Below are 14,458 nucleotides of genomic sequence, written 5' to 3'. Positions count from 1 at the left end.
GCGTACGTATACCGTTGAATGTAGTAGAGCATCTCCCGGGGCTGCAAAAGTATTGCGACACTAGCATATTACCAGCTATTCCTGACCCTTGAATTGTTAGGCTCCAGCAAACGTATAACTGGCCGTTGATTTCATTCTCTTGTCAAAAGTTGTTTTAGTGTTTGACCTAGATTCATTGCCCATTTCACTGTCGATAAAAACTGCCTTACAATTCCAAGTGTCACCAGGAAGGTAAAGCCAAGGATTTTCCCAATCACGTCATCGTGCGCCAGTTGAAGGTTCCGCTTGAAAACCAAACGTGATCTTATGATCGGTTTGAAAACCAAACGGTCACATACTGTTCCGCGTGTAGCGGGCATGTCGCGTGCAGTGAGAGTTTTATGTAAATAGACACACAACTTCTGGCCTTGAAATATTCGAAACTCCACAAATCTAGAAACCCCACGTGACTTCCAAGTGCCCAGTGAAGTATCTCTACTTGTTATGCCAGATTTATGTAGTAATTTCTACCGGACCTTTTTGGTAATGGTAAAATCTAATAAATGACTGTGAAACCTAGGACCAAAATGGTTGTCACACGTTCTCGATTGCCAACTGGGCCACGTGCGCAACGCGCATGAAAATGAGCAATCGGGTTAATAAGGCACAAGGTTATTACAATAGTGATGCTATATCAGCCTTTCCGTTGTCAATAAGCGAAGGCGATACTGGATTGCATATAGTTACTGTGACACATCATAAGCTCAGCGGCCTCAGAAGAACTCAGAAAACTATTTTGGAACGGCCAACGGCCTCACGGCTTGATGTGCTACGATCGACTGTGGTCGCTTGACTTTGAATGTGGCAAGGTCGCTGCTGTTGATTTACGAAATTAGTGAATCGGCTTGTAGAAACGGGTCGCTGCCTACGTGCCACTGTTGCCCAAGTGCGCGTGAATGGATCGAACGAACGCGGGCCACAATGTAGGAGAAATGTTCGTCGTATGCTACAGGATGTTATTATTTCGTGGAACTTTGGAGTGTTTTTCATCAATTTAATTTTTTTTTGACAAAATACCACTCCTCTCATATCGCGACAGAAAAAGGAGACTGAATTCTTTGTATAAAACAGACATATTTAACATAACAATTTGTTACGATGGTTGCAAGTGCTGATAGCTGTGAAGAACTTTTCGCTTCGATAGAGCATCACAATCGGTTTTCTAGGGCAAGCGCACAAAAAAGAAGCTGATATAAGCAGGGGTATTACGCGAAAGAAAGTGAACTCTCCCTCCAGAAGGTGGTAGTGAAAGTACGTACTTCAAAATTTCACTCAAAAGCATGTTACCGCACGAACGATGATGTTGCCCTCAGCCAGAGCACGGAGTCGCCAACGAAACGATCGAGTGAAATGAAGGAAACATAAAGAGGAGGGCGGACGATCTGGCCGCATTACGTGAGTTAGTCTTATGCAACGGCGATCTTTCAGATGAAAGCGAAAGCACGCACACTAGCCTCTCCCACATACATGTATACGTATAGTCGCGTAAAGACACGGCCGCAACCACGCGCCACTCGAGCTGATTATGTTTGGCCCGGTTCGCTTCACAGAGAAAGTGGATTATTAGCGAAGGTTAAACCACGCAAAGCCGGACGGAACCAGTCCTTCGCAACCAAGCTTGGTGCAGCTGAAGCGTCACCGTTAAAGTTACGTCGATCGCACTCTTCTGTTTGTAGGTCTGTCCTTTCGAAACATTGAATCGTTTGCTTAACCGCCCTTCCTTCCTTTGTCGCGACGGCTCACCTCTACCGCAACGCACACGCCACTCTTCCGGTCCGTTTAAACCGATCAACCAAAAGCTTCGCATTTTCGTGCTCTACTAAGCGCACACGCTGCATTTCTTAACAAGGTCACCAATTTCAGTGGCGTTGATACCAATAATTTTACATCTTTTACGGGTTTATTTTTTGCATAATTATTCGAAAATTGAGAAGCATACTTTATATAATTTCCATTAGAACCGTTGCTAGACGGACTTGTAGCTATGGGTATGGACCGCATTTTACTTCTTTTTTTTTATTGTGTGTGCCGTGTGCCTTATTTATCAACCATTTTCTCCTAGTTCCTGTCGCTTTCCTTACCAGCGTTCAAACGGCCTTCGTTGTGTTTGTGTATGTAGCCTTTTGGGAAAAGTAGAGAGGGAGGGAAGACAAAGGGCTGGGCTCTGTATGCAAGGGGTGTGGTGTGTTAGGATTGCGGAGGCCGTGCAAACTGCATCTCGGGAGAGCTACCAATTGCCTGCTCCCTATGCAGTCCAGCATCACATACATATAATAGCCGCGCAGGACAGCCCGCTGTACAAGAAATTTTCATCAAATAGAAATCGTTTGCTGACGCGATTCGGCGATGATTATAATCAAGCCATCGCTTTGGGTCTTTGGACATGTTCACTTCCATTTTATTCTGAACAGCAAAGCATAGTCTATAACAAATCAAATAGAAAATTTTTAACTAGTCAATTGAACATCTTTGAATCGATTGTTTATCTATGGTAAATAGCGATGACTATCTGTGTGCAGAAAAAAGGGCTTTTGTATTGTTTGGATTTGTATTGGCCGTCATTTAACAAAACAATCAAAATATTTGTTGTGCTTCAGATCTTCGTTGAAACCAAGCATTTGCATTGCCTAGTAACAATTTAATAATAGCTTTACCAACAAAATTTATCAAAGACGTTCCAAGGCTACAGTTCTGACAGCAGCCGATGTCGTGGACGTTGAATTGCTTTCTTGGCCATTTCGCACCTTCAAGGTTATGTGTCAAACAGACAAACCTCTAGCTCTTAGCCCCATAACGCAGGTGCTGATTAATGCTTACGGTGAAAGATTAGAAAAATGTTTCAAAAAAATAAACAATGAATGCAATCAGACTCTGTGGCAGCCAACTGTAAGTGCTTGGTAGGTCAAATACGGTGGTATTTTATTGATTTACAATTCGTTTTTCGTGCTCCAGGCAATTATTGTGGCTGCCATTTAGCCTTTAGCAGATATGTAAGATTACTATAATATTTTTTTATCAACTTGTTTTGGGAGTTAAGAGACACTCTTAAACGATCCTAAGGCAGGATTTTGCGATACAGTAAAATGCAAAACTCTACTTGTATATGCATGATGGGATCATTGTTTTACAACAGTGGATGTAAGAAATTTATGTTTTTAAAGGCACAGTCAACAATCACAATCATTTTTGTCGCATGTCCAAGGGATACCATCCATACATTACTTATAGTTCAATGTTTTAAGTAAGATCTTTGTAGAAACCAAGCACGTGGCAACGGCACAATTATACTGCTTGTAATTTTTTAGCTCGATGCATCCGCTGCATCGAATGGGCTCAGTGCGAATTTTCAATTTATTTCCCAACATATTGTGCTTATAATATTTCAATCTTCTCGTGTTCGCTATGTAGTTCACTGTGATATTTGGTGTAACATTTTTTTTAAACTTTTTTTTGCACTGGATAACAGCATCCATTACAGTATCCAAACAGTAACCATTTAGTAGACATTCGTGATACTGTTTTGTCGATTCGTTTGCGTAACTATCTCGTAACGTGTACAACTTTGCCATTATTTCGCTTTCAGCGCACACTTTCACCATTATTCACACTTCTGCAATGTGGAAATATTGCATTACCGTATCGTCATTTCTCACTTAATTCTTTTCGGTTTGATTTTGTGGATTGTTTGAATAAAATGGCCAATTGTGCACAAAGAACTGTTTTGTTTTTCGCAGAGACATAGTCAGAAAATCCTAGGTTAGGCAGAAATTACAGTCGAAAAAATCAAACAAACCACTAAACTATGAATTCACAAGACACTCACCCGCAGTATGGAAGCACTTATTGATCCTCTTTCTCTCCCTACACCTGCCGATGATTGCTCCGTTCTTTCACTGATTTATGCACTTTGGAAGTAACGGTATACTTTTTAGAACCGATTCTCCACTACAAAAGTGTTGCAAGACGTCACTGATTCTCTCATACACTGAACTGCATGTAATATGGGCATATCGCTCAACAACAACATACTTGTTAAGATTGATCGATTTTTGACAGAGTATAGAACTATTGCACAGATAACTGATATACGCACGTGATTGAACCTTCAATCTTTTTCAAAACTTCAAAAAGTATACCATTATTAACACTTGTCACCACTTGCCTTTGCCGTTACTCCTGCTCAGAATTGAGAATAACTCGCGAAGCTATACGACCATCGCGACCGGAAGCAAGCACACCAAGAGCGTCCGCTGCATTGACTTGACGTGTAAACAGCAGACAGCATCCAACAGCAGCAGAGGAATGGACTTGGTCAACTAACCCAATACACGCACGCACACCGATTCGAAGAGGGACGGCGCAGCTCAAATCAGCCCAGGAATCAGATTCAGGAAGTTTGGAAAAGGCACCATCGAAAGCGCGCAATTCGGTTAGCTCCGTTCGTCGCTTAAGCCACAACAACTTTCCGCACCGTCCCCGTCGCTAATGATGAGCGTGCGAACGAGATGAACCGAACCCGAAGCCGAAACCGAAAGACAACGACACGACCCAGTGAACAGTAATGAACGCCTTTCAAAGAACAACAAGGCACCAGGCTTGGGTCTCCTATCTGGTTCTCCCGAACAAATTTCAATGCGGAACTTAGAGGCAGGTATGCAACTTGCTAACCCAAGACAAGGCAAATGAATGCAAAAATGAACACTTACCGATCACTAGCATTTGTCGACCAACTAGCATTTGCTTTGTAATACGCACCATTCGCACCTCTCTTCAAGCACTTTGAGCAGGCTGACCCTTCGTCCACATTATAAGAATCTACGGCTAGATTCTAGAGAAGGGATAGGAAGGAGAACAAAATGAACATAATTGTATGGATTTGTTCATTTTCATTCATGCGCATGTTCCGAAATTTGTTCGGGAGCACCAAATAGGCGTTCATTACTGTTCACTGGGTCGTGTCGTTGTCTTTCGGTTTCGGCTTCGGGTTCGGTTCATCTCGTTCGCACGCTCATCACTAGCGACGGGGACGGTGCGGAAAGTTGTTGTGGCTTAAGCGACGAACGGAGCTAACCGAATTGCGCGCTTTCGATGGTGCCATTTCCAAACTTCCTGAATCTGATTCCTGGGCTGATTTGAGCTGCGCCGTCCCTCTTCGAATCGGTGTGCGTGCGTGTATTGGGTTAGTTGACCAAGTCCATTCTTCTGCTGCTGAAGGATATTGCTCTTGGGTTGCCGAGGATGAATGTTCCGTTGGCCAATATAAAAGATACAATTATTATTATTATTATTATTATTACTATTATAAAAAGGTTTGTTTACCAAATTTTGAGAAACGCAAAAAGAAGAATGGTTTTTTGTCCACCTCACTATGACGATCAGCTAAAGTTACGTATATATGCTGCCGTCGTTAAATTTAGTTTTTGCATCTTCAAGAACTGATATTCTTCAAAGTTTGGTGTGTTGCTGTTAGGCGTTTCAAAGATTAATTTAATTATTTTTCTGATTCACATTGACATACCTGGAACGTGAAACATGCAAAAGATCGAGAAGCGTTATAAAAAAGCCACTCAGTAAACCATGAGAAACCATAGAGAAATGAAGAGCAAAAACCATCGCAATAGAAATAGCAAACTGGAAGGAAAAGCGAAAGGAAAATTACTACATCGCTTGGCAGCCACGACAAGCTATAAGCATTAGGAAAGGAAGGTGATCGTTGTGAAACATGACGGTGCAGAGGAGAGTGAGCAATAAATTTCATTGTTTCAGAGACCCGTTCATGCAATTCTTTGGAAAAAGAAAAAAAATACATCATGACAGGCTAACTAAGGCCGACTAAGAAATTCAGAGGATATTACCTAATCGACTCTCACGCCCACTCGTCCCACACGTATCTCGAGCAACTTCTTCTTTCTTCTCGGCAGTAGTGTGCCAATGCGGTTTTGTTTGTTGAATTGTGCGAAGATGTTTCATTGCTATATTCGTACTTTTATCTTTCTCAATGATCGAATTACATTTGGCTCTACTTTCCTTCGCCTGCAAAATGCTACGGAGAAAGATGATGGTGTTGACAAGACATCAGTAGGAATTTGGAGCGGTTATTTGTTGGTTTACGTTATACAGAATGTTATTTCAACTCATCGGTATTAGCAACACACACTGCTACAGATGGCTGCATGAAAATGTTATTTTTCGTAACCTAAAACGGTTTGATTACCTTTCTTCTCAATGCAGTTATACAGAAAAAGACAATTTCACGGACAAAGTGTGAAAGCTGTGCAGTGTGTGCGCATGGTGAAAGAATAACGAAACTGATCATTTTGATAACTTTAATGATATTTAAACTTAGAGAGATCACTGAGTAGCATTTCATGCAAAAGCACACAATTTACTTGAACAGTACAGCCTTAAATCTGATATATATATTATTTTAATATATTTACTTAAGATATTGAGTTTAATCTTACTAGCTTTGCATAAATAATGCTTCACCATAAAATAAATATATTAATCCCATACAAAGCTACCAGCTACCACCTCCGCCTATTCATCAACGGAAAGCTTATTGAGTAAGACTTTACGGCATTAGTGACCTTCACAGGGCAACTGAAAGGGATCGTCCGACTGGTTGAGCTGCGGTGCCGTTGTTGTCTAAAAAGCGAAAGCAATGGGCATGGGCACGACTGACATTTTCTTGTGCAACCTAGTTTTCTCGTTTGCCGTCATCTTGTAGAGGGCAACCTTTGTTGAAAACGCTGGTGCGAAATTGTTAGTTAACAAAGTTTCGATGATTTGTAATGTTCTCATGGAATTCAATCAAATATAATATATCCAGATAATTGCCAAGAATAAAAAAAAAAAAACATACCGGATAAAAAGAGACGTTCCATAGATAAAAAGAGATATCCCATTCATGGGACGCTTTCGTACTCAATGCTAGAATTGAAAGTAAGCCACTAAAATGATCATCAAAACATCAAATATAGTTTCTCAAATCCATCCATTAAAAAAAATCGCTATTCGTAATCTTTCTTAATAGAGTTCCATCAGCAAAATAAAAAGAATAATAAAAACAAACAACTCAAGCTGAATCCTCCAAACTAGAGCAGTCGTCCAAGGTTGGTTTGTAATTTAATAGATGCAATTCATTATCCAAATAAAGTAAGTTGTGATACTGAACGATACATTTTGCATATTTTGAATTTTCTGTCCATATCTTCTTACTTTATTGATTGTATCATATCCTTAACATATAGTTTCTCTGCTTACAGTCTGTGTGGAATAGCCAATGCGACGTATGAATGTGTTAAGGAAGAAAACAATGCTGAAGCTGTTCTCGAGCTTCGCGCGCAAAACGCTAACGAAACAGATTTTGTTTTGCGAAACCCTAAGTTCCTAAGTCATATCCGTGTGTGCGCAGTACAGTATGAGTGAAAGAGCTACACGTAGCGGATGAAGTGAGAAAAAGCGAAAGGAAACACGACGGCTTCAACACATCAAGGTCAATTAATTAGAATGTCGTGTATAATAAGCGGAAGGTTGCGGTACCGCTGGAAGAAAAAAGAAACGGGGAAATTTCAAAAGATTAAGATAGTGGAAGCTTTTACTAAGGCAATAGAAAATATGATGACATGAGTTGCGAAAAAAAGTAATCTATTAGCTTAACGCTGGTTAGATGCCAAAATGTTGTGAATCAAAATCTTCATGATCGTTCCTTACGCATCAAGATTTCTCTCAAAGATATGTTTTGAGTAAAACTATGTAAAATGCGTTATGTTATCACATATTTAAGCTATGCTGAAGTATGATCGTATTTAACCACCAGTTTCAAAAGGCTTGTGTGTGCTTGCTCCCTGTCATATGTTCGTTATGTAAAATAAATTTCACACGTACATACGATGTGCGTGTCTGACCTCTAGACAGCATCGTGGAATCACTCGACCAAATTTAATACGGCGATCACCACCGACTCTTGCAACGCATTTTTTTTGTTCCGCACTTTCGCACCCAAAATGGATAACCTTTTTTTGGTCAATTGACATTGAAATGATTTTGAGTGCATAGCACGAGGCACATTCACACGCATACAGCTTCAGTCCATCATTCAAATTCCGCCCCTTTTTGGTCGTCGACTGCGCCTGCTCTTGTGCTTTTTGTGCGTTGTGCAATGATTTGTGCCTCTTTTACACTCTTGTTTCATTATTCATCAGCGTTTTTTAGTTTAGAAGATTCGAAAGTAGATGTGCGCAGAATCTAACACACTCACACCCAACACAGAACAGAATGAGCTTCGGCAGCATACCTACCAATGAAATTATCGTTTCGCAAAGAAGAAAATGTTAAAGAAAATAGTTGATCTGCGAGGATGTTTCTTTTTTCCATACACTAATTTTAATAATCTTTAATGCAGTCACGATCATAAGGGGTTACACTTTTCCCTCAACCTCTTAATTGAATCGTAGAAATGATGCTATACTTTTAAATTATACTGTTTTGAGTTGAAACGGGCAAAACAGGACCCATTGCGGAATCAGCTATTTCAGTGGCACACCATCTAGGTCTACTACTACTACTACTACTACATCAAATAGAAAAACCTTCGCTGAACGCAACGTATTGCCGTTCTGTTTCAAGACATCGTCGAGGGTTACCTATTATTTTCCACTTTTCGTACGACCGTGAGCAGCTTCCCGTGGTAGATCATATGACCTCCGAATTCGTTTCCGCTCTTTGGGTGATATAAAAATTATACCTAAAGAAATGTAGGTAAATGTGTGAAGGGAGCAATCATCGTGGAAAAAACAGCTAAACCATGATTCCGAAAAAGATGGTAAATAAATGCCTGCTGTTTTTGAAATTTTTTATATATTTTTGGAAAAATTATCTATACCAGGTGTATAACCTTAGAACTGCTGGTTTTTGTCGAAAAACACACGTTTAAAAAAATAGAAATCCAAAAAGTAAACTAATCTAAGTATTTTTCCTTGCTAGCTATACATTTTTCCTACCTTTTGGGCAATTTGTGTCTACCATGCCAAAAGAATTGTTCATTTAGCGACACAAACCACCCGTCATGCCATTTTCCGACAACTTCATACAAATCGAAGTGCTGCTCGGCCAGCGCGTGACCGATCGTCGAAAAGTGGTGATATTTGGAATGGCCCAGGTCTAGTTAATTAGCGGGGTGAGATAGAACTGCCCAGTTTATTGAATACAAATAATTATGGACCATTTTTGATGAGTGCGATGGGGCGTTGTCGTGCGGGAATCTCAACCTCTCATGTCTTTGATCATAAATTGGCCTTGTTTCAGGCAAATCACGTTGTACTTTGAATATTTGCTGGTGCCTTAACAGTTTCACAAGGTTACAACTGCTCATAATAGACAAAACCCATCTGATCCAACCAAACGCACAGTATTGTCTTGCGTTCAAAGCGATTTGGTCTAGCGGTAGAAAATGATGATTGCCTGGGATCTATTAACGATGTCCAATACCAAATTGTCACCAAAGATCTCTACAAGCATTTTATGAAATTTGAACGTTTATTTTTTCCGAATTAAAGGACAAAAATGGAGCTTCCCGCAAACGCTCTTTTTCTGGCACAAAACTAGACATGGTTACTCAAGAAAAAATATATGTTGTAGTGTGTTATCACTTATGATGTGCACTGTTCTATGTAAACAGGTGTCAAATAAACACAAAAAAACAATATGGCATGTCGATGAAAGATCAATTTGGTCTGTAAGCCCGCATTTATAAGCAAACAGCAGTTTAAAGATTATACACCTGGTAAATGATATTTAATTTAAAAAAAATTATAAACACTCGATGATACCATAAAACATTTGTGGCAATTCACTGTTTATAGGAGGATTACAAGATTGAGAACTGATGAACTCAAATTCGAAAAAGGTTGCTAAAATATGAAAGGGGTCCTATTTTAAGCGTTCGGTAAAAGTTGATTGGCTTCCGATTGGCGACCGAAACTCTTTCTTTCTCTAATGTTTCGAGTCACTCCTAACTTTAATTCAGCTCTGCCGAAGTTGCCTCTTGTTGCTCGGAGAAATTGCCTTTTCCTCAATCCGCTAACATCCTGATATCCTCTGCAGGTTGCAGGGATTGATGCAATCCGGTTCTGTCCGCAAGAAGATGATCGAACATATCCCATGGAACCAATCGAACCATATCAACACTGACTACATCTCGGATGAATCAAGGAATTGGTGGAATGGAAAAGATCATTTAACCTGCTCCTGTCAGGCCATTGACTACCTCTAGGTTTGCCGAAAAAGGTATCTTCGCAGTAACTGTCTTAGGCATTGAAAAAAGGCAGCGACGATGGAAGCATTGTTGAAACCTTTTCAATGATCTCTTCACCTTCACCGTCGTATTGGATGTGATGTTCGCTGAGAGTCAAAGTCAGAGATCATGTGACCCTGGCTGGCACAGTATTGTCCTTCAACATTTCGGCATCATAAGTTTCTGCGGCGGCAGATTCCAGTGTTATTTTTTCATCTGATCTCTGCTCGCTTCCTCGATTAATGCTATAAGATGTATAGTGTCTTTTTTGATAGCTTGAAACGAGAGCCGTTTAGAGTGCATTCTACAAGTGATTTCGTCAAATATCAGAACATGACTAATGAGGGTGCCATTTATCATGGACAAACAATGTTTTGAAGGGCAGGTTGGGCCTCCTCGATCAAGTTCACGAATGTGATACGAAAAGACAAGTGAATCTACAACAGTACCAAAATTAAGGAAGGGAAGAGTGGAGAAAAAACGGCTAACGCTTTCTCTTTAGATGCGTTCTTTGAAGGCTATGTAACATTTTATTTATTTATTGCTGGTGGATAAATCCTTAGTCAGTTCCTAGACGATTTGGATCGGTGGAATCTTGATAAGAATGGATTCTCCTACGATTGTGAGCATATCTATCGTTCGAGGGAACATCAAATGTTGATAATTGAATAACGCAATAGTTGATAGTGTCCTAATTTATTCAATTATTGGCGCAAGCCACAGCTGTGCACGGAGACACTGAGAGATGAAGAAATAGTGGTCGCTTGGGCCGTTTGTTTTATTTTATACTCCTTTTGGCAGAAGAAATTAGAATAAAGCAGTCACGATAGGTATAGTGCAGCTTATCGTCAATCTTGGATCGTTCTTTGTCAATCGGCGATGCACTCATGCAATCGAACTTCCTTTTAGATGTGGCCCGCATGCAATGACTTCATTCAAACTACGCTGAATTTGCTCAGACAAATACTTCCTTCTTTTGGCGGCTTTGTATAGGAGTGTACTGCAAAACATTGACGTTTTTAAACCAGTGAAGAGATTACTCACGTACATAGTGAGATCAGGAGCAATGTCATTGTAATAATTAAAGTAAAACAAACGCTACCATGTTAAAGTTTTAATGTTTGTAGCCTACGCACAAGCACTCTGGAGGCTGAGAAGTAAGAGGAAATCACATCTAGCAACGTTCATGATACCAATTAATCATTTAATTAATTGCACTATTCTCATAAAACCGCGTATCTAAACATGGTCAGTAGCAGCTGCACAAAGAAGTTGTGTATCTTCCGATTCAATTGCACGTGGCTCAGCCATAGCAAGGACGATCGCAAATAGGTACAAGCTGCAGTATTATGTGCGATCATCATACGGTTAAGGTATAAATGCTTTGTGCAGTTTTATTTGTTCTTTGCTCTTTATTTCATGTTAATGCGTGAGGATATGAAAGAACACAGCTTCACAGCTACTGATCTGTTGTTGTTTTTTTTATCGCTATGCGTGATGTTATCCAAACTAACAAAGTAAATGTGTATCTCTCTAACTCTTTCACCGGAACCATTTTTGTAAATTTGTAGTAAAGATAAAAGGAAATGTTATAAAATATGCGATGATGTTCTCTTTGCCTCAACCTGTACATATTATGTACCGTCTGTTTCCTCAAAGACATTCCTGCCCTGAAGATGAATTTTTTAAAAACCTTCGGAACTCAGAATACTACTCTGGAGACTATACTTGAATCAGGAGCATACTATTAAAAGGGATGATGGTAGCGTATTGTAACGGGTTGAGGACGAAAGCTTGTTTAAAGCAAAAGACTTCTAAATTGCTCGAGGCTAATGAAACTTGCAGTGGGACATTTCACACACTACCAAAAATGACCCCAACGAGGACGGCCAACGCTAAATGTCAGTGAATGTCCAACCAAAGACATGCGGTGGGAGAGCGAGATAGCAACAGGAAATATGAAAAGCAAGATTCATAGTGAGTAAAGAAAAGACGAAAGCGACAGAGAAGCGGTGCTTGCCGTGAGGAAGAGCATGAGACAAACGCAATAGACAACTACTGTGATGGATTTGAAGCAACAGCCGCAGAAGCGTTTGTGTCCGTGTCCGCGTGTTTGTGTGCATATTGGCAGTGGGGGCAGTGGAGTAGGGGTCTAGCCGCAGACCTTCCCCCGGCAGTGAAATCATACTGTGTTGGCTTTAACCTTGAAACACCAACCGCACAGCAGTGAGAGCTCCGCATGCAACAGTGCTATGGTCCCGCGGCCGTGCAGTCAAGGTGCGACACGTATACGTTCAAATTCACCGCGCACTGGCTGACTTCGGCCGGAAAGTGACTTTCGCATTGTTTACAGGTTTCGGATGACGTATTGGTGGTCGAATGAGGTGAGGCAAGTCACCAAAAATTTGTTTCGCGCCACGAATCTTCCTTCCTCACATTCACCTTTGGATGCTTTCCTGTTGCTAGCCTGCTCGCTCCAATGTTGAATCAGCCCGCTCTCGCATTCGATCCCCATCAACTCTTGATCATTTGTTTTTTCACCCCTTTCCTCCCTTTTTTCGTGTCTCTCTTTTCTGTCTCACCCTACTTGCTCCTATAACAACGTCCTTGAAGTATGAACAATTACCCAAAACGTTCTCAAAAGATTGACCTGTCGGGAAACGCATTATTTTCTGAGATTAGTATAAAGTGTCGCACATCCAAATAGGACCACCTCTACACATGTTACCAAGATCATCACAGATTCGCCAATTTAAGCAGTACAAAAACCAAAACTATGTGGCATTTATAGGCACTGATATGAGCTTTTAAAAATGCTTTAAATGAACAAGATCGACTGATTCATTCATATAAGATTGTCCTTTTTGCGGAACATCTTCGAAATGCATTGGACAATCAAATAGGACCACCTTGCTGTTTCCATTATTGCGACATAAAATCTCAACCGATCAAGAAGATATCTACTAAAATACAAAAGGGAGGAATCTTAACTAAGCATTTAAATACACCTTTGACCGGAATATGGCTGAAATGAAAAGAGAACCATAGGTTGAGGAGAGCACTATAGAGAATTGCAAAGGAAGAAGTTCTAACGATCAAAACTCCAAAGAAATGCATAATCGGGAATCGATCGTCCCGCTGAAAAATTACAGTTCCCGCAAAACCGTCAAAATTTGTTTAGAACTGCATGCATTGGGACAGATAAGAAAATAACCGAATCTAAAAAAACTTAGCCGATGATGCTTTCGAAACTCGTTTACTCTCTCTCTTTTCACGTTTAATCCTTCACTCCCACAATGCTCCTGACAACAAATAGAATGTTACGAGAGATAAACATCATTACTGATACTAAGGTTTGATGCATTTGCCAAAAACCTATACTGTCTAAAACACAGATCTATACTTTAAAGAGGCGAAAGAACTGTTAAAGTTTAAAACCTCTATAATATAATAAAAAAAAAAAAAAAAAAAGATCTATACTGTATAAACATTCGAGAACTAGAGCGGATCAGGCCCCTACTTCCAAAATGTTCTTATTCACTACTACGTCTGTCACATGACCATATTGACTTCCGAATATTTCAATCCAAATTAAAGATGCATTGCACAAGCTCTATACATATTGTGACGAATGGTAATGTACATAATAACAATTCTATGAGTTGTATATTTTTTAACATATATAAGGACGGACGAGCCGTATGCTTAATTCTATGAGTTGTATTGCTCAAATGTATTAAAACATTGAGGTATTCGTGAAGAATAAAATGTTTTCCACTCGTAATTTGTCAACGAAAAACTTAAATGAAGTTTGGAACAATTCTTACTTCATTTAACCCTGCAGTTAAATTTGCACCATTTGGTAAAAAAAAAACCAATCTACTTGAAATTTTCATTATGGTGTTTTTATAGTAAATGAAAATATATATAAATTGAGATTCATAAAAATATCAAAGGAAACGAAAAAAATAAAAGGTTACCTTAAATGGGTTCGCGGACCATCATGGCACCAATTTTCATGGTGTTTGTATGCGAATTTCTACCCATCGATCCCACAAATCTCGAATCGGAGTATATTTATCGATGCAACGGATTTGTCTTTGACACCAACGTCACATAATA

At 39.9% G+C, this 14,458-nt stretch overlaps 1 protein-coding gene across 1 annotated transcript in view; it reads right to left on the bottom strand.

Annotated features, from left to right (window-relative positions):
• The window catches only part of LOC126577850 (transcription factor Ken 2-like), a 31,939-nt gene extending 27,449 nt beyond the window's left edge, over positions 1–4,490 (bottom strand). The window contains exon 1 of the mRNA XM_050239827.1: positions 3,863–4,490. The gene's annotated coding sequence lies outside the window, so the exon portion shown is untranslated. The remainder of the gene's footprint in view (positions 1–3,862) is intronic.
• Positions 4,491–14,458: the final 9,968 nt, after the last annotated feature.

The sequence above is a fragment of the Anopheles aquasalis genome, chromosome 3, assembly GCF_943734665.1.
Source record: "Anopheles aquasalis chromosome 3, idAnoAquaMG_Q_19, whole genome shotgun sequence".
NCBI classification, from domain to species: domain Eukaryota; kingdom Metazoa; phylum Arthropoda; class Insecta; order Diptera; family Culicidae; genus Anopheles; species Anopheles aquasalis.
Note: the sequence above shows the minus strand (reverse complement) of the source record. Positions and strands in the feature narration are given on the sequence as shown.